The following is a 23,205-nucleotide window of genomic DNA, read 5'->3' as shown; positions in this document are numbered from 1 at the left end:
TGATGGCTTCACTATTATTCTACAATGTAGAAAATAGTAAAAACAAAGAAAACCCCTTGAATAAGTAGGTGTGTCCAAACCTTTACCTGCTAATGTATGTAAACAGTGCATTCTGAAAGTATTCAGACCCTTCACTTTTTAAACATTTTGTTACATTACAGCCGTGTTCTCAAATGGATTTTAAAAAAACTTCCCTTCATCAATTTGCACACAATACCCCATAATGACAAGGCCAAAACAGATTTTTTTAAATGTTTGATAATTTATTCAACATAAAAAAACAGAAATACCTTATTTACATACATATTCAGACCCTTTGCTAGGAGACTCACAATTGAGCTCAGGTGCATCCTGTTTCCATTGATCCTCCTTGAGATGTTTCTACAACTTGATTGGAGTCCAGTTGTGGTAAATTCAATTGATTGGACATGGTTTGGAAAGGCACACACCTGTCTATATAAGGTCCCACAGTTGACAGTGCATGTCAGAGCAAAAACCAAGCCATGAGCTCGAAGGAATTGTCCGTAGAGCTCCAAGACAGGATTGTGTCGATGACAAGATCAAGATTACCAACACATTACTGCAGCATTGAAGGTCACCACCTTCCGGAGACACCTGAAACCCCACCTCTTCAAGGAATACCTAGGATAGGGTAAGTAAGGGTAAGTAATCCTTCTCCCCCCTTCTCCCCCAACAAGATTTAGATGCAAGTGGCTGTTCCACTGGTTGTCATAGGTGTTTGCACCAATTTGTAAGTCGCTCTGGATAAGAGCGTCTGCTAAATGACTTAAATGTAAATGTAAATGTAAATGTCCCCAAGATCATGGTGGCCTCCGTCGTTCTTAAATGGAAGAAGTTTGGAACCACCAAACTGAGCTATCGGGGGAGAAGCGCCTTGGTCAGGGAGATGACCAAGAACCCGATGGTCACTCTGACAGAGCTCCAGAGTTCCTCTGTGGAGATGGGAGAACCTTACAGAAGGACATCATCTCTGCAGCACTCTACTAATCAGGCTTTTATGAGTGATGACTGAAGCCACTCCTCAGTAAAAAGCAGATAACAGCCCACTTGGAGTTTACCAAAGCTAATGGACTCTCAGACCATGAGAAACAAGATTCTCTGGTCTGATGAAACCAAGATTGAACTCTTTGGTTTGATTGCCAAACATCACGTCTGGAGGAACCCTGGCACCATCCCTACAGTGAAGCATGGTGGTGGCAGCATCATATTCTGGGGATGTTTTTCAGCGGCAGGGACTGGGAGACTAGTCAGGATCAAGGCACAGATGAAAGAAGCAAAATACAGAGAGATCCTTGATGAAAACCTGCTCCAGAGCACTCAAGACCTCAGACTGGGGCGAAGGTTCACCTTACAACAGGACAACGACCCTAAGCACAGAGCCAAGACAACGCAGGAGTGGCTTCAGGACAAGTCTCTGAATGTCCTTGAGTGGCCCAGCTAGAGCCCGGACTTGAACCTGACTGAACATCTCTGGAGAGACCTGAATATAGCTGTGCAGCGACACTCCCCGTCCAGCCTGACAGAATTTGAGAGGATCTGCAGAGAAGAATGGGAGAAACTCCCCAAATACAGGTGTGCCAAGCTTGTGGTGTCATACCCAAGAAGACTCGAGGCTGTGATCGCTGCAAAAGGTGCTTCAACAAAGTACTGAGTAAAGGGGTTGAATACTTATGCAAATGTGCTATTTCAGGTTTTAATTTTTTATAAATTTGAAGAATAAAATTAGCTGTTTTTGCTTTGTCATTATGGGGTGTTGTGTGTATATTAATGATGGAAAAAATACATTTGATCAATTTAAGGATAATGCTGTGACATAAAAAAATGTGTGAAAAATCAAGGGGTCTGAATACTTTCCGAATGCCCTGTAGATGTCGGGGGCCCCATCTAAACTGCTGCCAAACATCCAGCACACATCTATTTCAGATTCCATGAAATACACCCTTTACATCAATGTAGAGACTGAGAGATGGTGTCACTACTTGGCGATCTGGAGGCCACCTGGTGTGACTCATTCTAGAAGGGGATTTTGCTGGAGAAAATGTACTAATAATGAGCTAAATACCTTCTTCCTTCCTGTTGTTGTACTCTTGCAGTGCGGTAAGCCAGAAAATGATGGTCCAACTGGTTAGAAACAGTCAAGTTGTTGCTTCTGTTTTTTGTTACATTTACAGTAATGACACTACTGTGAGTCTGTACAGAATCACATTTTAATACGAATTATGTGGTCACATTAGGGTTATTCAGGTCCTGTAGTGTTTTGACAACACAACAATTTTAATGACTTTTCTAACTGAAAATATTTGTATTTGTGACATTTAATTTAAAAGCTCTCCTTTTGTTTTGTATAATCAATGAGAACATGGTTTATATTTGTGTGGTATTAAACAATGTGTACTACACAATGCATGCAATGAAGGCAATGTAAATAGAGATCTATAGTATTCCAAACTTGTTTTGAATCATGTGCCGAGTATTCCAAATGGATTCTGACGTTTTTCACAACATATTTCCATATTTGCTCAGTTAAAGTGTCACCCATCTTCTCCTGGAGGCGTGGCAGCAGTGTAGTCTGTCATCAATTTACCTCATTGACTGAAGGGAAGTGGTCAGTCAAACCAGCACTTCATCGTATCCGGGGTGACTTCTGACCTTGGCATTTAAGTTCAGGTTTGACCTGAAGTAAAAGCCCCATTCTTCTCATAGGCACGCCATTGTACCAGGGGCAGGTTAGTCTGCAACCTCCCAACACAGACGCACTCACATTGGCCCTCATCATTGGCGGCAACCTCTGTGCATCAGAAGAATTCTTGGGGAATTTATGCACCATCTCCCAGGCTAATTGAATTAGACGGGATCGTGTCGACACTGTGGCCATTGTGGCAAAAGTACAATGTTGCGCTTCATATCGTCCAGAGCACAGGGTGGAATTCTATGCCATTTAGCCCCCCCACGCTGCCCTCCCCACCCCTCAGCCGCATCCTGGCCACTCTCTCTGTAGATCCCCCTCTCTTTCTCACTATTTCTCTCTATCTGTCCATTGAGTGTCCAATGATATGCTTGAGGGTCCTTCGCTGGCCCCAGATAAGGAGAATCATTAACCAATCCCTGAGAGAGGGCATTTACAGCCACAGGGCCACAGGGCACAAGGCTGGCTCTGGACTGGCGGAATGGAGGCAGGGTGAGCTCTGTGTCACCGAATGGACATGTCGGCTGTTGGGCCATTTGATCTGCCTGCTTCCCGCCTGGTACTGCTGATCCTCAAAACTGGGGCTGTATCACCGCCTGGTACGGCAACTGCACCTCCCACAACCACAAGGCTCTCCAGAGGGTGGTGCAGTCTGCACAATGCATCACTGGGGGCAAACTAGGACACCTACAACACCTGATGTCACAGGAAGGACAATAACCACCCAAGCCAATGCCTGTTCACCCCGCTTCGTTCCAGAAGACGAGGTCAGTACAGGTGCATCAAAGCTGGGACAGAGAGATAGAAGCTGTTTTTCAATCTCAATGCCATCAGATTGTTAATCAACCATCACTAGCACAGAGAGGGGGTTGCCTATCTACAGTCTTGATATCATTGGCCACTTTAATAAATGGAACACTAGTCACTTTAATAATGCCACTTCAAGAATGTTTACATATCTCACATTACTTATCTCATATTAAGGTCACAGTTATGAAAACGTAGGACACTAATGAGGCCTTTCTACTGACTGAAAAACACACAAAAAAGATGCCCAGGGTCCCTGCTCATCTGCGTGAATGTGCCTTAGGCATGCTGCAAGGAGGCATGAGGACTGCAGATGTGGCCAGGGCAATAAATTGCCATGTTCGTACTGTGAGACGCCTAAGACAGCGCGACAGGGAGACAGGACGGACAGCTGATCGTCCTTGCAGTGGCAGACCATGTGCATCAACACCTGCACAGGATCAGTACATCCGAACATCACAGCTGCGGGACAGGTACAGGATGGCAATAACAACTTAATGAGTTACACCAGGAACGCACAATCCCTCAATCAGTGCTCATACTGGCCACAATAGGCTGAGGCTGGACTGAGGGCTTGTAGGCCTGTTGTAAGGCAGGTCCTCACCAGACATCACTGGCAACAACGTCGCCTATGGGCACAAACCCACCGTCACTGGACCAGACAGGTCTGGCAAAAAGTGCTCTTCACTGACGAGTCACGGTTTTGTCTCACCAGAGGTGATGGTCAGATTCGCGTTTATCGTCGAAGGAATGAGCGTTACATCGAGGCCTGTACTCTGGAGTGGGATCGATTTGGAGGTGGATGGTCCGTCATGGTCTGGGGCGGTGTGTCACAGCATCATCGGACTGAGCTTGTTGTCATTGCAGGCAATCTCAATGCTGTATATTACAGGGTACAGGGAAGACATCCTCCTCCCTCATGTGGTACCTTTCCTGCAGGCTCATCCTGACATGACCCTCCAACATGAAAATGCCACCAGCCATACTGCTCGTTCGTTGCGTGAATTCCATTAAGACAGGAATGTTAGTGTTCTGCCTTGGACAGCGAAGAGCCCGGATATCAATCCCTTTGAGCATGTCTGGGACCTTTTGGATTGGAAGGTGAGCGCTAGGCCCATTCCTCCCAGAAATGTCCGGGAACATGCAGGTGCCTTGGTGGAAGAGGGGGTAGCATCTCACTACAAGATTTGGCAAATCTGGTGCAGTGCATGAGGATGCAGCTGGTGGCCACACCAGATACTGACTGTTACTTTTGATTTTGACCCCCCCTTTGTTCAGGGACACATTATTCAATTTCTGTTAGTCACATGTCTGTGGAACTTGTTCAGTTTTATCTTGGTTGTTGAATCTTGTTATGTTCATACAAATATTTACACATGTTAAGTTTGCTGAAAATAAACTCGGTTGACTCTTTTTTTGCTGAGTTTATATACTGTACACTGTACACTACACTATCTATTCTTTACTATCTATTGCATCTTAGCCGCTCTGTCACTGCTCATCCATATATGTTATACATATATATTCTCATCCCATTCCTTTACTAGATTGTGTGTATTAGGTTTTGTTGTGGAATTGTTAGATATTACCTGTTAGATACTGCTGTACTGTCGGATCTAGAAGCATAATCATTTCACTACACTGTCAATAACATCTGTTAACCATGTGTGTGTGACCAATAACATTTGATTTGATTCAATTTACTGGTGCAACCAGCCAGGCACTCTGGGGTGAAATACAGTGTTGTTGGTCTCTCTTATCATTGCTATGCAGACGACACACAATTAATCTTCTCCTTTCCCCCTTCTGATGACCAGGTGGCAAATCGCATCTCTGCATGTCTGGCAGACATATCAGTGTGGATGACGGATCACCACCTCAAGCTGAACCTCGGCAAGACGGAGCTGCTCTTCCTCCCGGGGAAGGACTGCCCGTTCCATGATCTCGCCATCACGGTTGACAACTCCATTGTGTCCTCCTCCCAGAGCACTAAGAACCTTGGCGTGATCCTGGACAACACCCTGTCGTTCTCAACTAACATCAAGGCGGTGGCCCGTTCCTGTAGGTTCATGCTCTACAACATCCGCAGAGTACGACCCTGCCTCACACAGGAAGCGGCGCAGGTCCTAATCCAGGCACTTGTCATCTCCCGTCTGGATTACTGCAACTCGCTGTTGGCTGGGCTCCCTGCCTGTGCCATTAAACCCCTACAACTCATCCAGAACGCCGCAGCCCGTCTGGTGTTCAACCTTCCCAAGTTCTCTCACGTCACCCCGCTCCTCCGCTCTCTCCACTGGCTTCCAGTTGAAGCTCGCATCCGCTACAAGACCATGGTGCTTGCCTACGGAGCTGTGAGGGGAACGGCACCTCAGTACCTCCAGGCTCTGATCAGGCCCTACACCCAAACAAGGGCACTGCGTTCATCCACGTCTGGCCTGCTCGCCTCCCTACCACTGAGGAAGTACAGTTCCCGCTCAGCCCAGTCAAAACTGTTCGCTGCTCTGGCCCCCCAATGGTGGAACAAACTCCCTCACGACGCCAGGACAGCGGAGTCAATCACCACCTTCCGGAGACACCTGAAACCCCACCTCTTTAAGGAATACCCAGGATAGGATAAGTAATCCTTCTCACCCCCCTAAAAGATTTAGATGCACTATTGTAAAGTGGCTTTTCCACTGGATGTCATAAGGTGAATGCACCAATTTGTAAGTCGCTCTGGATAAGAGCGTCTGCTAAATGACTTAAATGTAATGTAAATGTAAATGTAATGTTGTCCTCTCTCTGTAGCTACATGTGACTTATGCATTTCACATCCAGAAGTATCTGATCTTTGTTGTTTGTCATTGAGGCATACAGACCTCCCTGAGTCCGCCATAGTGCATGTAGTGCCATACACACAAAGGATGTTATGGAGCATGCATACCTTGGAATCATATCACCACTCCCTCGCGGGATCTGATGCAACTTGCATATCAATGCTGATGTGAACACAGTGACTTCATTATTTCACCATATTACATTTTGTTGGACAGAGGACCAGACTACCTTGCTCCTTGGAAAACAAACTAATTGAAATCAACTCCATGAACAGACGGACTGTATTCTATAAATATCACATGATCTCTCATCTCCCAAAGAGGCCCTTTGTGGATGGCAGTTGGTCATACATTCCTTTACACAATTACACTTTGCTCCATGTTCCTACTACACTGGTGGCATTATCGCCATTCTCCACATTTTCTTGGAGAGATCAGACATGATGGAAACTTTGTTTATAGATTCACAACCCACCGCCGCCCCCAAACTTAAAGTAGATATGCTAATGAGAAGGACTATGGAGAAGGCTTCCACAACAAACCTCAAGTCAAATATCAATGGGGTGACACGACATCACAGAGAGTCCTTTTGTCTGCTCAGTCTCCAGCACAGTTTCGCCTAGGGGTCTGATTTTCATATCGCGTCGGGTTTTTAGGCATCTGGACGCAAAGACACGCATTGCCTCTGGTTGAAGGAATACATTAAGCAATAACTAATGAATAGAGCAGAGCACTCCTTAGAAGAAGCTTCTTCATAATAAGATGGTTGACCTTCCATTTATCATGTTTGACCCTAGATAGCTCTGTGTGAAAGGGCAGTGATTCCTTACCATGCCACTGAAAATAATATACTGTGTAATGCCCGCACGCACGGTCCCACCAGGAACAAAAAGCTATACCTTTTAGCTACCTTGTCCTCTGGGTATTATTTTTCATGAAATGTACAGCACTCCAAAATATAATTTTTAAACAATTAATTTATTGCTCTGCACCTGTATTTCATAAGATGTACGTTGTCTCAAAGGTGAACCTTTTTGTCAAATGATTGCCTTCATAAACTCTACAACTAAAGTAAAACTAAAAACTATAGCTAATCTCTGTTCTCTGTTGTTTGGCCTGAGGTCTTGTTGAGGACCAGATGGTGATTGATTCGCAGTGCTCTGTCCACATGCACAGTCTTGTGTGTAATGAAGATGAAGAGGTCATCTGCCTTGTGATGCTTCCTCCATGCCTCCTGCAGGTCGTAAACCACTCTCTAACCTCCGTCTCTGAAGTGGATCAGGAGCCAGGACTTTGTCACAGTGAGGACGCTTAGTCACACGTACTTCTTTGATCACAGGGACTGTCCCCTAGGCAGTCAGCTGTCGCCTAGTTTCTTAGGGACCAAGTTTGATGACTCTCCACAATCAATTCACTGAGCTCTTAATTAGACACGCCAACAGACTGACTTGCGTGGCACACGCATGTGCACACACACACACACACGTGTACACACGTACACACACACGCGCGTGCGATATCTTGAAATTATTAAAATGTTTATTTTATAAACTGCGTTAGATTGACTCATATTACGATGGACTTTTTGCCATAATAGTTTTTGAATAAGCGCTGGTCAGTATTGCTTTAGTCATTGGACATGAGAGGACTGGATACACAAGTGACTCTTGTACTTAGAATCTTTCCATGGTCATTTCATTGCAGAGAACAGTTTGGTTCCAGGGACCAAGAACACTGTCATATTCTACTAAGCTAAATAGAAGTGTTTTAGGAAAGTCATATCAAGGATGATTTTTCTATCTTGATTTGGAATTTTAAGTCCTCTTGAAGTGTAAATATATATATAAAAATATATTTAAAAAAATGTTTTGGGCCTTACTGCTATTACCATACAAATGCATTGAACAACAGATGAACTACATGGAACAACAGATATTCTCCAATTAAGATCAAAAGGAAGTTTGTTATGAAGTGTTTGTCCAATATCTGATAGATACAGCAAAGATTAGGAAACATTTATTTATTTATTTATTTTTAACATGTATTTAACCCCTTATTTTTGGCATTAAACAGTCTCCATATATACTGTACTTCATTTTTTCAGCTGGTACGGGGGACCTTCAAACGGGTCTTGTGAGGCCTGCAGACGTACTAGAGCATAACAAACAACATGTACAGAGAGGAAGCTCCCTGTGTAGCACAGACGGAAGTTGACAGACCGGCTGTATTGACTTCAGACGAGTCCCAAGACCCGTGTTGGGGTCACAGATCAAAACAGGGAACATGTTTCATGTTCGTGAGAGTCTCATCTTTCCATAGAAGGGTCATAATAGTTGGCAAATCGTTAGGACGCTACAAACAATTTAATGAGAAGATCGATTTTCGAGATGTCTCATGGTCTGACTAACGTCGCTCTGAGCTCTGTCACCTTTCACTGCAGATGTGGCACAAAAACAGATGTCGAGTTAAAACTGCAAGGGATTTTATTATTATGCTAATTAGATGTCTGCAGGGGCACGGACATTGACTCTAGGGGGTTTTAAGATCGTTTTCAGACTTATTACAATATATTAGCCTTGTAGTACCAGCAAATGTAATTTCCTCAGGGTTTCATCCAACTGTCTCTGGTTTGGGTAAAGTCTCATTCTAAATGCTCTGAATTTGATAACGCCATAGGCGTTTTTTGGGCACTCACACATCTCTCACTCTATCTGCCTCATCTGTCTCTCTCTCTCTCTCTCTCTCTCTCTCTCTCTCTCTCTCTCTCTCTCTCTCTCTCTCTCTCTCTCTCTCTCTCTCTCTCTCTCTCTCTCTCTCTCTCTCTCTCTCTCTCTCTCTCTCTATGTTTACTCTACTTAGCCAGTGAGTGTAAAATGAATAGGAAAGCGGACAGGAGGAAGTCCATGATTTCTCCTTGACGACGTCTATAATTCTGATAAGAACTATTACTTTGGAGAGGTTTTGAAGTGACTTGTTTGGCTTCACAGTGGTGACAAGCCATGTTACACTACATTTAGCTAATGGAGCGAATATATACATTCCACTCAATTACTGTAGGTCTCACTGATCCCTTAGGTGATAGGACATTCTCAAATAAGGCCTCTTTATCTCAGAGACAAAAGGCAACACACACACAACTTTTACATGGAACACGTGACAGAGCATGCTCCTGTAATGGCATCCGACTCCGTTGTCAGAACAGATGGGCCTGTTGCTAAGGATAAGGCTAGAGGAATCAATTTTTTCATTCCAGCTTATTTGCCTCAAAACCACAAGCAATATCTCTGGGTTTCCCAAGACATAATGACAGAAAGAAAACCCAAAAGGAGGACTTGGAGGAAGGTCAGAGATGAGGAGGCCAGGGAAGAGAAACAGTCAGCTGTTACCACAGAGGTTCAGAAAGGTAGACACACACAATACATGAGTTGTGTGAGAGCCAGTTCAGTTTTAATCCCTGAGATACTGTAACAGAAACAAATGCAACAGAAGCACATTGACTATCACAATTAAAGTAGGCATGTTCCGGGGTTAAAACTCTGGTTCTCTGCATCCTTACTCTGTAAAAACAACCAGACCGCTACGTACACACAGGGCGGGGGTGTTGGAGCTAGGAGCCCAGCCTGCCAGGGAGGAAGGGAGGAAGGTGTTAGATACTGGTGGTCTCAGAGTGAAGGCTCTTCTGCAGTAGCCTATATTTGCTTTATCCCTGACAGTATTTTAATGTAGTGGGGGAACAACTAAAGGAGGGATCTCTTTTGTGAGATGAGAAAACAATGAAGACGAGCCACTTTAGATTTGAGAGTACCAACGTTCAACTCATCGTTTGCCTCCATTATGGTTAGGCTTTTGTTAAACTGAAAATGTAGGCACAGACAAAGTTCCTTTTGGGTTTTGGGCAGGAAGCTTACTGCACAGTAACAAGTCCACCCGTTTTCTAGATTTGATCACTGTCATCTTTTATTGCTCCCTAGAACATGAGTTCTATCAATCTTCATTCTGTTCCCTCATACCCACTCTTCCTCCTCCTCCTCCTCCTCCTCCTCTTCCGTGGGCTTATATTCTCCTTCACATCCTGATTAACATAATATAGCTACGTTGTTAAACTTTCAATCATGATGAGGAAAGTTGGATACATCATTGACATGGGCTTGGAGCATGAAACAAGTCATGGTTGTCCTTATAACTGAAGGTAACATTTAGTTATGTGTTGTGTGTGTTTAGATGTCAATGAGTGAGGGTAACAGCTTGAGCAACAAATAAACACATTTTATTTCCCCCGTAGTTTTATTTCCCCCAAGCGTAAACCACTTGAATACTATTCAAGACTACAGTATTCACCCTTTCTGAACAGTGTAGTCATATTTATTGTAAATAATAATAATAATATAATATATGAAAGGTTATCACAAAAGCCATAAACAGATTTATTCTCCACTCACATTTTTTGCCCTACGACTTGTAGCCTACAGTGTGCTATAAAACTACACAGACAGTGTAGGCGGTAGAGGTCTGAATAGAGCAAGGTGAGGGACACCGACCACGTCGCACGTCATCATCAACAGTGGCCCGTGCCATTTCTGCCGCCACACAAAGCTCTGTGCTAAACTAAGATCAACTCATAAACATGGATTCTTCAGAAAACAGTGAAAAGATGACGTCTGGCCATAGATGTATAAGTTCTTCATATGATGTGTCTGTAATCGAATAAAACCTACACGGCCAGCGTACACAGCACTGTCAGTTTTCAGGCCAGATAACGTCATGTTTACACTTAGGATTACGTTTATGGAAAAAATAGGGCACTTTATGCTCCTGAAAATCGGCACATTTTCAAATTTTGGTGAATTATGACTCTTCTGAGACTATTCGTTGATGAAGGCCGGCGTTTGTGATTCAGAAGCAAAAAAAAAAAAAAGATCCAACAATTTGATCAGGGACACATACTCAGATTCTCTCCAAAACAGGCGGAACAAAAAAATGGGAGATTATTTTCAGAGCATGAGAAATGTGCATTAGCGTCCTCCAACTAACAGTATGTGGAGCAGGTGGCATGTGCGAAACCATTTTGATTGGTAGATAGGAATCTACTAGGAGTCTCCATAGGAGTCTCTAATAATTGTGACCTATTCTGGGCTAGGTCACCAGTTGCCGGCCTATACTATCATTGAGTTGTCTCTGTTGTAGAAGTCTATGACTATATTGTAGCATTTGCGTATGAAAAAGAACTCCAATCACACACACCCCCTGACCTCTTTATTACATTGCACAAACTGAAGATCTCGTACAACGTTGTGTACTACTCTAAACAGAATAGAAAGAGGAGTGGGAGGCCCCGGTACACAACTGAAAACTGTCTAGTTATAGAAACAGACGCCTCACAAGTCCTCAACTGGCAGTTTCATTAAATAGTACCCGCAAAACACCAGTCTCAACGTCAACAGTGAAGAGGTGACTCCGGGATGCTGGCCTTCTAGGCAGAATTCCTCTGTCCAGTGTCTATGTTTTTTTCCCCCACGTTAATCTTTTATTTTCATTGGCCAGTCTGAGATATGGCTTTTTCTTTGCAACTCTGCCCAGAAGGCCAGCAACCCGGAGTCCCCTCTTCACTGTTGATGTTGAGACTGGTGTTTTTGCGGGTCCTATTTAACGACGCTGCCAGTTGAGGACTTGTCTGTTTCTCTTTCTATTTTGGTTAGAGCCAGTTTGCGCTGTTCTGTGAAGGGTACACAGCGCTGTACGAGATCTTCAGTTTCTTGGCAATTTCTCACATGGAATAGCCTTCATTTCTAGCCTTCATTTCATTTCTACAAGAATAGACTGACCAATTTCAGAATGAAGTTCTTTGTTTCTGGCCATTTTAAGCTTGTAATCGCACCCACAAATGCTGATGCTCCAGATACGCAACTGGTCTGAAGAAGGCCAGTTGTATTGCTACTTTAATCAGGATGACAGTTTCCAGCTGTGCTAACAGTATTGCAAAAGGGTTGTCTAATGATCAATTAGCCTTTTAAAATGATAAACTTGGATTAGCTAACACAACATTGCTGATAATGGACCTCTGTACACCTATGTGGATATTCCATAAAAAAACAAACCTTCTGTTTCCAGCTACAATAGCCATTTAAAACATTAACAATGTCTACACTGTATTTCGAATCAACTTGATGTTATTTTAATGGACAAAAAAAATAGCTTTTTTTTGGACATTTCTAAGTGACTCCAAACTGTTGAACAGTAGTGTACATCACAGAATATTGAAATATAACAAAATCATTTGACAAAGAAACACCCTGGATTTTCAGTGGGGTTTTTAAATCATGTTTATTAATTATGAAATGATGGAAACTATGAATAGCATTCCACCCATGAGGCCACTAGAGGGTGATTTGACAGCAGAAAGGAGTTTTAATTATGCTGAAAAATAACTAACTTTACCGCAAAGCATCTAGCAGTTTCAAGACCGAATATATGGTCAGAAACATGCCAACAACTTGAGTTACAACATCACTTAAAGTTTGGATAATTTCTTCTTATTTCTTACATAATTCAGAAATTCAATAATCACTGCTCATATATCATAGAAAAACATCTATAAAGTGAAATTATACGGAGCTTCCAAGGTCAAGACAATTGCTGTTGGCGGAGGAGAGGGTAAATCGCCAAAGAGAAGTTGCTCAAAGTGGTGTGGGCAAACTGTATTGCTATTATGAAAATACTTTGGATAATTGCTAGTTATACTTGTTTTAAAACATAACATTGTTTGATCAGTCCAGATGTGCTTCTGTCTGATGCCAAGCCATCTTATTCTGGAGGCCCGGGGTCCCTAAGTGAAAATCCACATTTGTTGTTAAAATGTAGAAAGCACCCCAGGCCAATGCCGCCCTCACACTCTGGTGGCACTTGATTACCACTTCTGGAAATACCTCCATCACGGGAGGGGGGTTAAACATCTTCTGTGATTGGTAGGAAACCAGGCAGCGGTTCAGTCACATATTCAATCTCTCATCATCTCTCATCATCACCGCTACATCGTGTGTTACTGTTTTCTTTTTTCTGATTCTGATTGGCGGGACACTGAAACAGAGGGTAGAAACATCCCAAAAACACTGCACCTTTCCTGGTATAAATCAAGCATACGATCACCATTACGACTCCCTTCCCTGTCACTTCCATTAGACCCCTGGCAGCCCGCGCATTACTCTTGGCATTACCAGAGAGGAGATCCACCCTTTGTAATTGCTGCCCCTAATTGCTCAGGCACCGCTCAGCTTTGGAAAAGCAGCCCCATCTCGCTCCCCAACAGCCCCCAAAATGAATGCCATGTGCTGGGAGAACGCCCCGGCCGCTGCTGAAAGCCTGAGGTGGCGCCGTGATGCCTTGGGCCCAGCCGATGTGCTGCGCTGCCAAGACGTACATAACTCAACTGTTCCGTCTTAAACAGGACACTCCTCTCTCTCTCTCTCTCTCTCTCTCTCTCTCTCTCTCTCTCTCTCTCTCTCTCTCTCTCTCTCTCTCAAATCTCCCCTCTCTCTCTTCTCTCTGTCAAATCTCCCTGTCTCTCTGTCTCTCTGTCTCTCTCTCTCTCTCTCTCTCTCTCTCTCTCTCTCTCTCTCTCTTTCGCTCTCTCGCTCTCTCTCTCTCTGTCAAATCTTCCCTCTCTGTCTCTCTCTCTCTCTGCTCTCTCTGTCTCTCTCTCTCTCTCTTCTCTCTCTCTCTGTCTCTCTCTCTCTGTCTCTCTCTCCCTCTCTCTCTCTCCTCTGCCTCTCTCCTCTCTCTCTCTCTCTCTCTCTCTCTCTTTCTCTCTCTCGCTCTCTCTCTCTCTGTCAAATCTCCCCCCTCTCTCTCAGAGCTAACTGCCTTTGTTTAGGAAAGGGTCTCTGATGTCTCTGATGCACTCTACACTCTCTCTGAGTGTGGACCCCATTTAATATCTGTTTATTTGGGAGTGTGTAATGAACTGCTTCTTTCCATCGTGGGCACCGCTGGCTCAAAGTGGCAACTCTCCAGGCAGCTAGCTGAATATGCAGATTTACAGACAACTGAGATAAATGTGAAAAATAAACATATTGGCAACTTTTTAAAGTTCATTGATTAGAAGTTTTTATGGACAATTTAATTTAATTAGAAGATAATATAATGTCATAAGATATGATCTATGAGTAAGTAAGGTTATATGTGCTAAGCCTCGACTTCCTGTGAGAATGGACCACCTGGCCCTCCAAAGCCCACTCTACTCTTCCCCACTGCCCCACAGATAGACAGGAAGTGGCTAAAAATAGCCAAAATGAATCAAAGGTATGTTATTGAAGCGTAATGAGAAAAGGATGTGCTGTTGTAACAGTGAACTTCTCATGGACATTCCTGAGCTTTTCTTCATGTGAAAGCTTGGGAGAGAGCCCTCTCAGGTTCAACACACACTGTGTCAGACCTCTGTAGCGCGGTGATGGTTATAAAGGCCCTCAGTGGTTAGTTGGGGGGAGGTTGTCTCCAACACAAAGATGTGAAATATAAAGGTATTACATTTATTTGGAAATACATTTTTTCAAAAGGTAGTGTCTCTGTAGCTCCATCTTATTTTTTATTTATTTTATTTTACCTTTATTTTACTAGGCAAGTCAGTTAAGAACAAATTCTTATTTTCAATGACGGCCTAGGAACAGTGGGTTAACTGGTCTAGGAACAGTGGGTTAACTGGTCTAGGAACAGTGGGTTAACTGGTCTAGGAACAGTGGGTTAACTGGTCGAGGAACAGTGGGTTAATTGGTCTAGGAACAGTGGGTTAACTGGTCTAGGAACAGTGGGTTAACTGGTCTAGGAACAGTGGGTTAACTGTCTGTTCAGGGGCAGAACGACAGATTTGCTTTTTTTCTGGTTTCACTTACCAAGGATCAATCGTCCAATACTTTCAGTTTACATGTTGTGTGTGTGTGTGTGTGTGTGTGTGTGTGTGTGTGTGTGTGTGTGTGTGTGTGTGTGTGTGTGTGTGTGTGTGTGTGTGTGTGTGTGTGTGTGTGTGTGTGTGTGTGTGTGTGTGTGTGTTAGTGCTTACTGTAAATGTCTACATTTCACCTGAGCCAGCTGTGCTTAATGAACGGAAACCTTGTAAAATTAACTTCATTACCGGGATTCAAATAAAAACAGTCTCACAAGCTCCTCTCAATCTCTCCTCTGGAGGCCCAGCAGGCAACTTAATTTAGGCCTGGTCTCTCCTTTTCATCATTCTCAAATTAAATGCAGAGAATCTGATTAGAAATGTGCATTCATCTATATACACAAATATCAAATGTTAGATTAAATCTTTCAGGGTGATCTTCGACTCTTTGTTCAGCATATTTCAAATGTATTTATTTATCCCCAACACCCAAGAGGAGTTAAGAAAATGTTGAGCACACATTTCTTCTGTGGTTCATTTACTGCAATTATGAATCCATTGTGGGTATAAGAAGGTTCAGAACATCACTCAACATGTGCAACACATTGCAGGAAGTCTTCAAAAGCTTAGCCACACAATGGATCTCTGGTGATCAACTGAGTGTGTGTGTGTGTGTGTGTGTGTGTGTGTGTGTGTGTGTGTGTGTGTGTGTGTGTGTGTGTGTGTGTGTGTGTGTGTGTGTGTGTGCGTGCGTGCGTGCGTGCGTGCGTGCGTGCGTGCGTGCGTGCGTGCGTGTGTGTGTGTGTGTGTGCATTGCATTGCATTTCTGAGAAAGAAACAGAGGGAACATCATTGTCAAGGGGGAAGAAAACAAATGATCCAATTGTCTAAAAATGTGCATTTGTATTTCTTAGAATTTATTGTACCTTTATTTAATCAGAAAATCATGATGAGACCACGGTATCTTTCACAGATGAGTCCTGCACGTACACATCAATAAACATCAATTACACTATACACATCTATATACACATCAATGAAAGTATACATATCTATACACACATCAATTACACTATACACATCTACATACACATAAATTAAAAGTATTCAGACCTACTGACTTTTTCTACATTTTGTTACGTTACAGCCTTGTTCTAAAATTACTTCAATAGTTTTTTCCCCCATCAATCTGCACGCAATACCCCATTATGACAAAGCAAAAACACTATACATGAAAAGCAAACACAAAACACAAACTTAAGAAACAAACACTTTCTTTGGCCCTGTCCGGGGTATCGTTGGACTATGCTCTCTCTAACTCTCTCTCATTCATTCATTCATTCATTCATTCATTCATTCATTCATTCATTCATTCATTCATTCATTCATTCATTCTTTCTTTCTTTCTTTCTTTCTTTCTTTCTTTCTTTCTTTCTTTCTTTCTTTCTTTCTTTCTTTCTTTCTTTCTCTCTCTCTCTCTCTCTCTCTCTCTCTCTCTCTCTCTCTCTCTCTCTCTCTCTCTCTCTCTCTCTCTCTCTCTCTCTCTCTCTCTCTCTCTCTCTCTCTCTCTCTCAGAGGACCTGAGCCCTAGGACCATGCCTCAGGGGTATCTGGCCTGATGACTCCTTGCTGTCCCCAGTCCACCTGGTCGTGCTGCTGCTCCAGTTTCAACTGTTCTGCCGCCTGCGGCTATGGAACCCTGACCTGTTCACCGGACGTGCTACCGGTCCCAGACCTGCTGTTTTCAACTCTCTAGAGACAGCAGGAGCGGTAGAGATACTCTTTATGATCGGCTATGAAAAGCCAACTGACATTTACTCCTGAGGAGATGACCTGTTGTTTCTGTACAGCATTTTGAGATATCAGCTGATGTAAAGAAGGGCTATATAAATACCCTAGAGGCACCAACTTCACCAACTTTAAAGACTTTTGGAGATCATTCGACATGAGGGCCACAATTGTTTTTAAGCAGATGTATCTATTATTTATTTATGAAAGAATCTTCAGGGTTAGCCATCCCCGAATCCTTGTACTGTACGTCTGAAGGTTAACAATAAGGTAAGGTATGGCGGAAGAGAGTGTTATACAAAAAAGAGTGCAATCTACGAGGCCAGCCTACGTTCGTATTTTTAGAGTTAGTTTCTTAATTAACCCATCAACATGATTTTTGAAAGATAGCTTTTCGTCCATCCAGATACCCATCTACAGGGCATTCGGAAACTATTCAGACCGCTTGACCCTTTCCACATTTTGTTACATTACTGTAAAATGGATTAAATACAAAAAAACATCAACAATTTACTCACAATACCCCATAATGACAAAGTGAAAACAGGTTTTCAAATTGTTTGCTAATTTGTTAAACATTAAAACATTAAAACCTTATTAACATAAGTATTCAGACCCTTTGCTATGTGAATCGAAATTGAGCTCAGGTGCATCCTGTTTCCTTTGATCATCCTTGAGATGTTTCTACAATGTGATTGGAGTCCACCTGTGGTAAATTCAATTGATTGGACATGATTTGGAAAGGCACACACCTGTCTATATAAGGTCCTACAGTTGACAGTGCACGTCAGAGCAAAAACCAAGCGATGAGTTTGAAGGAATTGTCCGTGGAGCTCCGAGACAGGATTGTGTCGAGGTACAGATCTGGGGAAGGGTACCTTAAAAATTATGCAGCGTTGAAGGTCTCCAAGAACATTGTGGCCTCCATCACTCTTAAATGGAAGAAGTTTGGAACAACCAATACTGTTCCTAGAGCTGGCCGCCCGACCAAATTGAGCAATCGGGGGAGAAGGGTCTTGGTCAAGGAGGTAATCAAGAACCCGATGGTCACTCTGACAGAGCTCCAGAGTGGAGATGGGAGAACGATCCAGAAGCACAAGATTCTCTGCAGCACTCCACCAATCAGGCCTTTATGGTAAAGTGAAGGGACGGATGCCACTCCGCATGACAGCTTACTTTGAGTCTGGCAAAAGGTGTCAAAATGACTCTCAGACCATGAGAAACAAGAGTCTCTGGTCTGAAGAAACCAAGATTGAACTCTTTGGCCTGAATGCCAAGCATCACGTCTGGAGGAAAACTGGCACCATCCCTACGATGAAGCATGGAAACCTGCTTCAGAGTGTTCAGGACCTCAGACTGGGGTAAAGGTTCACTTTCCAACAGAACAATGACCCTAAGCACACAGCCAAGACAACGCAGCAGTGGCTTCGGGACAAGTCTCTGAATGTCCTTGAGTGACCCAGCCAAAGCCTGGACTTGAACCTGACCAAACATCTCTGGGGAGACTTGAAAATAGCTGTGCAGCGATGCTCCCCATCCAACCTGACAGAGCTTGAGTGGATCTGCAAAGAAGAACGAGGGGAAAAAAACAAATACAGGTGTGCCAATCTTGTAGCATCATACCCAAGAAGACTCGAGGCTGTGATCGCTGCCAAAGGGGCTTTAACAAAGTACTGAGTAAAGGGTCTGAATACTTATGTAAATGTGATATTTCCAGTTTTTGTATTTATATACATTTGCAAAAATGTATAAAAACCTGTTTTTGCTTTGTCATTATGGGGTCTTGTGTGTAATTGATAAAACAACTGAATCAATTTTAGAATAAGGCTGTAGCGTAATACAATTTGGAAAATAACAAACATTATATATACAAAAGTATGTGGAAACCCTTCAAATGAGTGGATTTGACTATTTCAGCCAAACCCGTTTCTGACAGGTGTATAAAATCGAGCACACAGCCATGCAATCTCCATAGGTAAGCATTGGCAGTGGAATGGCCCTACCGAAGAGCTCAGTAACTTTCAATGAAGTCAGGTCATCAAAGGGCTACCCCGGTCAACCATGAGTGCTGTTACTGTGAAGTGAAAACATCTAGGAGTAACAACGACTCAGCCACAAAGTGGTAGGCCACACAAGCTCACAGAACGGGAACAAGTGCTGAAGCACATAGCGCTTAAAAAGCATCTGTCCTTGGTTGCAACACTCACTACCGAGTTCCAAATTGCCTCTGGAAGCAACGTCAGCTCAATAACTGTTCGTTGGGAGCTTCATGAAATGGGTTTCCATGTCTGAACAGCCGCGCACAAGCCTAAGATCAACATTTGCAATGCCAAGAGTCGGCTGGAGTGGCGTAAAGCTTGCCACCACTGGACTCTGGAGCAGTGGAAACGCGTTATCTGGATTGATGAATATAGACCTTCGCCATCTGGCAATCCGGCAGATTAATCTTGGTTTGATGGATGCCAGGAAAACGCTACCTGCCCGAATGCATAGTGCAAACTGTAAAGTTGGTGGATGTTGAATAATGGTCTGGGGCTGTTTTTCATGTTTCAGGCTCCTTAGTTCCAGTGAAGAGAAATATTAACGCTACAGCATACAATGCCATTCTAGACTATTCTGTGTTTCCAACTTTGTGGTAACAGTTTGGTGAAGGCCCTTCCCTGTTTCAGCATGACAATGCCCCCGTGCACAAAGCGAGGTCCATACAGAAATGGTTTGTCGAGATCGGTGTTGAAGAACTTGACTGGCCTGCACAGAGCCCTGACCTCAACCCCATCACACACATTTGGGATGAATTGAAACACCAACTGCGAGCCAGAACTAATCGCCCAACTTCAGTGCCCGACCTCTTGTGGCTGAATGGAAGCAAGTCCCTGTAGCAATGTTCCAACATCTAGTGGAAAGCCTTCGCATAAGAGTGGAGGCTGTTATAACAGCAAAGGGGGGACCAACTCCATATTAATGTGCATGATTTTGGAATGAGATTTTCGACGAGCGGGTGTCCACATACTTTTGGTCATGTAGTGTACTTGGTTTTTACCTGCATTAAGTACCAATTTCAGTTCAACAAAGGCTTTCTGCAGGGAAATAAAGGCAAATTGAAGCTCTGACAGAAATGTGTCAGCTGTGGAAGCAATAGCATACACCACAGTGTCGTCCGCATACAAGTTAAAGTTATAATTGTGTACAGATAAACTAATATTGTTCATGTAAATAGTGAAAAGAACCGGACCATGAATCGATCCCAGTGATAAACCTTTTGTTATGTCCAGAAAACCTGATTTAACACCATCAGTAAATGTTTATTTCAACTCATCCACAATTGATATAGACTATATTTTATATATATTTGTCTTACAGGCCTTTCTGTTGTCACTTTCAGGTTTCCCCAAGAGATAACAGGTACAGGTAGACATATATAGACTGAGATACAAGTCAAATGACCGTAAACTCACTCCTTCCTTCCCCAGAGGAGATGTACAACTGTACAATCAATGAGAGAGAGACCAAAACATCTGGTGCCTTCCTTGTGGAATTAGTTCAAATCTTCGCAGCCTCTTGATTATTTAAACATTATTTGAGCCAAATTACGGACCCTTATTCCACAGCGGAAAGAACACTGGAACGCCTCTGAAAAAAGACAGAAAGAAAGAAAAAAAAAGCTGTGCCTCGGGGGAAGAGTTTGTTTTTTCTTAAGAATTCATCATCAGACGTCACGTTGTTCCAAGTACTCTTCGACAGGGCCCTGACTTTTCGCTTTGATGTGGAAAGCCTGAAGGGATAATAAGTCAAACCTATGGGACTGGGTGGCGACTGTGTACACTGTCTCCCACACTATTTTGTTATTGTTAATGTAATATACCCTTTTTTAAACTTTGTGATCTGAAAGTTCACAAGCCTTAATATCTAAATGGTCTTCTGCTGCAACAGGGTGCTGGAAAGATCATTACAAATCAAATAACATGAAAGGAAATAGTTGTTGTAAATTGTATTAAATTCAGATTAATAATGATTAATTACAGTTATTACACAGAGACAAAGCAGGAGATACGAGTTAAACACATAACATTACTTTACCATGTCACATATGGTCATGGTGAGGTATTGTTAAGGTTTCACCTCGCTGACTCTGCTATCTGAGTCGTTTCAGAGTGTGAACAACCTAGTAGTAGTCTGCGTGTGGTTGAGGCCACATATCACTTATATGCTGGCCTTTCCTTTGTATTGTTTACAAAACAGTTGGACTCACACGGAGCTGGCGTCTTTCTGCAGGGATTTCTTTCTAAATTGCCCTGTAGTGCTTGTAACGTGGGAAAGGTCTGTCCTCTCCCATCCTTGTTTTTTGATGAGTTCCAGCCTGATGTCAAGATGAGAGCCAGCGAGCGTGCAGCAGTGGTACATTCGCTTGTGTTTATACATGTTTATTGCCTGTTCTCTTTGTAACTCTGTATTTACTACGGAAAAATGTGCATAGTATCTATGCCCCGAATGTGCAAAGTTTGTTTTTTGTGTGTGTGTATTTCTATTCTCCGATCACTGATCATCAGCACCCAGATCTCCTCTGCCACTCTTCCTGCTCTCTGTTGGTTGACTGACATTTAGTTTCTGGACAGGAAGTGGACCTGCTGCCAAAGATGATTAGAAGCCAGGGAAAGAATAACATCTCCAACTCCTTAGCAGTATACTGTGGGAGCGCACAATGCCTACCCTGTGTCCAACACATGTGACAACCTGTATTGTTTGATAGATTTGTTCCCTCATTAAGAAAACAAACATGTATGCTCAAAATAAATAAGGAACTAGCAAATGAGCCACTGGCAACCAAAACGAAAAGGGTGGGGGGTTTAACATGGGTTCTGAAATGCAACCAAAGGGCCCCTACTGAGTTCTGTCCAAGCAACTCCAGTTGGATCCCCACTGGACCTGATATCAGACAAACTAAAATAAAGAAAATATACCAAGGAGTGGATGGAGCAAACCCAAACAGGACTACCTAAAGAACAGGAGAAACACAAATATACTGCTCAAGAAAATAAAGGGAACACTTAAACAACACAATGTAACTCCAAGTCAATCACACTTCTGTGAAATCAAACTGTCCACTTAGGAAGCAACACTGATTGACAATAAATTTCACATGCTGTTGTGCAAATGGAATAGACAACAGGTAGAAAATATAGGCAATTAGCAAGACACCCCCAATAAAGAAGTTGTTGTGCAAATGGAATAGACAACAGGTGTAAATTATAGGCAATTAGCAAGACACCCCCAATAAAGGAGTGGTTCTGCAGGTGGTGACCACAGACCACTTCACAGTTCCTGTGCTTCCTGGCTGATGTTTTGGTCACTTTTGAATGCTGGCGGTGCTTTCACTCTCGTGGTAGCATGAGACGGAGTCTTACAACCCACACAAGTGGCTCAGGTAGTGCATTTCATCCAGGATGGGACATCAATGCAAGCTGTAGCAAGAAGGTTTGCTGTGTCTGTCAGCGTAGTGTCCAGAGCATGGAGGCGATACCAGGAGACAGGCCAGTACATCAGGAGGCATGACGGAGGCCGTAGGAGGGCAACAACCCAGCAGCAGGACCGCTACCTCCGCCTTTGTGCAAGGAGGATCAGGAGGAGCACTGCCAGAGCCCTGCAAAATGACCTCCAGCAGGCCACAAATGTGCATGTGTCTGCATAAATGTGCATGTCAGAAACAGACGCCACGAGGGTGAGAGAGAAAGAAAGAGAGAATTAGAGAGAGCATATGTGGGGTGGCCAGTCCTCTTCTGGCTGTGCCGGGTGGAAATTATAACAGAACATGGCCAAGATGTTCAAATGTTCATAAATGACCAGCATGGTCGAATAATAGTAAGGCAGAACAGTTGAAACTGGAGCAGCAGCATGGCCACGTGGACTGGGGACAGCAAGGAGTCATCATGTCAGGTAGTCCTGGGGAATGGTCCTAGGGCTCAGGTCCTCCGAGAGAGAGAAAGAAAGAAGGAGAGAATTAGAGAACGCACACTTAGATTCACACAGGACACCGAATAGGACAGGAGAAGTACTCCAGATATAACAAACTGAACCTAGCCCCCCGACACAAACTACTGCAGCATAAATACTGGTGGCTGAGACAGGAGGGGTCAGGAGACACTGTGGCCCCATCCGAAGACACCCCCGGACAGGGCCAAACAGGAAGGATATAACCCCACCCACTTTGCCAAAGCACA

At 43.4% G+C, this 23,205-nt stretch overlaps 1 long non-coding RNA gene across 2 annotated transcripts in view; it reads left to right on the top strand.

Annotated features, from left to right (window-relative positions):
* Positions 1 to 21,490, top strand: part of LOC118386536 (uncharacterized) — an 85,249-nt gene extending 63,759 nt beyond the window's left edge. The window contains exons 3-4 of one of the 2 annotated variants that reach the window (XR_004826251.2): positions 16,778 to 17,260; positions 20,373 to 21,490. This is a non-coding gene — a long non-coding RNA (uncharacterized LOC118386536). Of the gene's footprint in view, positions 1 to 16,777 lie in introns of both variants that reach the window. The other variant, XR_008140089.1, reaches the window with a different exon arrangement.
* Positions 21,491 to 23,205: the final 1,715 nt, after the last annotated feature.

Source organism: Oncorhynchus keta, chromosome 7 (assembly GCF_023373465.1).
Source record: "Oncorhynchus keta strain PuntledgeMale-10-30-2019 chromosome 7, Oket_V2, whole genome shotgun sequence".
Classification (NCBI taxonomy): domain Eukaryota; kingdom Metazoa; phylum Chordata; class Actinopteri; order Salmoniformes; family Salmonidae; genus Oncorhynchus; species Oncorhynchus keta.
This window is presented reverse-complemented; position numbering and strand designations above follow the sequence as displayed.